The sequence below is a fragment of the Epinephelus moara genome, chromosome 5, assembly GCF_006386435.1.
Source record: "Epinephelus moara isolate mb chromosome 5, YSFRI_EMoa_1.0, whole genome shotgun sequence".
NCBI classification, from domain to species: Eukaryota; Metazoa; Chordata; class Actinopteri; order Perciformes; family Serranidae; genus Epinephelus; species Epinephelus moara.
In genome coordinates, this window is record NC_065510.1 from 4,003,509 (window position 1) to 4,006,059 (window position 2,551).

Sequence of the window (2,551 nt, forward strand, 5' to 3'; positions counted from 1 at the left end):
CTCTCTCCTCCTCGATTCCTTCTTTCCTCACCCGTTTCTTTTTCTTCTCTATCATGTGATTTCATTGATGTTTTGACAGAGGAATTTCTTTGATAAGCTTTTAGTGGCTTCTAACCTCTCCGGCACTTTTCTTTTTTTAATCTTGTAAATGTTATACTGTCTGTTTTTAACATTATGTGCAAATAAACTCATCTAAACTAAAACTAAACATTATTCATCCCGTTATGTGTTGCTACGCATGTTTCCTCCTCCTGCAGCTGCCACGGTGTTGGCCTTTTCTCTAATGTTGCTTTTCTCCTCCTCATATTTTAGTTGAATTAATCTCTGATCCTCACATGAGAAATACTGTTTTTCCCTCATGTACGGCGCTCTGTGAGGACGCTCAGTGACGCTCAGTGACGCTGCGCTTCTCTCATAATTGTGATTGCGCGTTCACGGCTCTTGATAAAGCAACCCTGGGTTGAGTTACCAAGTTGATATCCAGCGTCGTGATACCGATTATCCTGATTGCCATTGTTAGGGTTAGTCAACCCAGGATAGGTCTGGGTAACCCAGGAAAGGTTGATCTCGCTTTGTGATACAGGCCCCTGGATCTGCTTCCTATGTAGATACATGAGATATATGTACATATATGTAATTATTCACTGAAGAAAACAAACCTATTGAATTATATCCCGTTTATGCCAATGTATCCCATTAAATCCTCCTAATTCCACACAACAGCAATTTTACGTTACTGAACGTGGGAGCTGCTGGTCTACGGCTGCCTTGTTGGGGTAGTGTGTTTGTGTTATTGTGTGACTTTGGTGTTTTGAAGGGTTAGTTTGGTTTCACCACAGTCACACAATAACACAAACACATTAACCAGTCGAGACAGCTGTAGACCAGCAGCTTCCGAGTTCTGCAAGGTAAAATGACTGTTTTTGTGATAGGAGAGCAGAGGTACCGGCATCTGATCCTTATCGGAAAGGGCTGTGTGGCAGAAGGTTAAAGCAGTGAAAATATTCTAAATATGTAGACTTTCTCAGCTGCCTCTAGCAGCCTGTGGACTGACATTTACGTCAAGGACTCCAAAGGATTTGACGTTACGCATGCTCCCAAGTGCATTATTGCCTCTCTTCAGCTCCTGAACATGTGCTATTAGCGCACGATCATCCACCTGCAGGGCTGAAAAGCTATCGTTTTAGATGTGCACGAGTTGCAGAGCCACCATTTTAGACTTTTACATGCGGGAGTTTGAGAGGGTGGGTGTAGCATACCCTCCGAAAGATGGTAAGAGACTCGACTGATGGTTTTAACATTTATTGCTGTTCCACAAAACCAGCTCAATAAACCAACGTGAGAACTGACAAAACAAAGAAAACAAAGCAATCACATTTCTGTTTCCACTTCTGTCCATAATAAATGGTAAATGATCACAGTACTTTCTCAGACAACTCAACATTATACCAAGCAATACACCGCCAATTCACCAAACAAGCGGGCAAAAGAGTTAGCATACTTTTCGACACAAATCATAAAGTAATCAAATAATCACCACAGACACAACACACACCAACCTTATGCCTCCTCGGGGGGTTACCAAAATACACTCAGCCCTCGACGTTTTTATCATTAAGTTGTCGTTGCTGCTTTATTTTCCTTTATTTACTTTAAACTTTTACCATTTTACCCTTAGCTCATTCATTCCGTAGTCAAGTGGCTTTGTTTTGTTCGGCAATACAACACAGGAAGGAAGTAGGAAGTAATGGTCTTCAAAATAAAATCTCACTGTTTAAAAATGTAACCATTATCTCCAAAACGGGCAAAAATATACATATAAATGTGAATGAAATTACATCTTCTTAATAGCAACACAAATCATGTAATTTATATTTAAAGAAATCATGTCAAAAAATGCATCTAAAGCAGATATTTGTTTTTCAAAATTGACCTGCAAACAATGCAAACCGCCTTCTGGTGGACAAAACGAGAAACAGCAAGCACAAAAAAAAAAAAGGGTTTACAGTGGGGTATCCCTTAATCATTTTTTAATGTGGCCAATCAAGGGCTCACAATCCCATGCTAGTCAAAAACTTATCAGGTTTTAATTCAGCCAATCACTTCACGGTAGTCAAAGTAGTCAACATTTTAACTAGCTAGCTTTGCTAGCACTAGCTAATATCTATGTTTAAACTCCCCAATCATAACAGAATTTAGTCACTTCAACCACTGCTCATTTCAGAAGGACCCCAGCAAGAAAGCTGTTCATGTTCTTTGTTTAAATTATCGGACATTTAGTAGACATTTAATCTAGTTGTTTGTTTCTGGCTGCCAGCATTAGCTAGAGTAGCTAGCACGCTAGCTAAGTTAGCTGAGAAGTCATGTGTTTCCACCTTAAAATGTTGATTAAGAAAGTTGTCATTTGTTGTACTTTGTTGAGGAACAAGTCCGCCTGTCCGGAGGGTAGGGGCACGAAACCCCCAGGGAAAAAAATGGCTCCACATCCAGGAGTGTGTGGACACTGGAGGAAAGCCGACAGAACCTGCCGACCTCCGGCCATCCCTCTGGT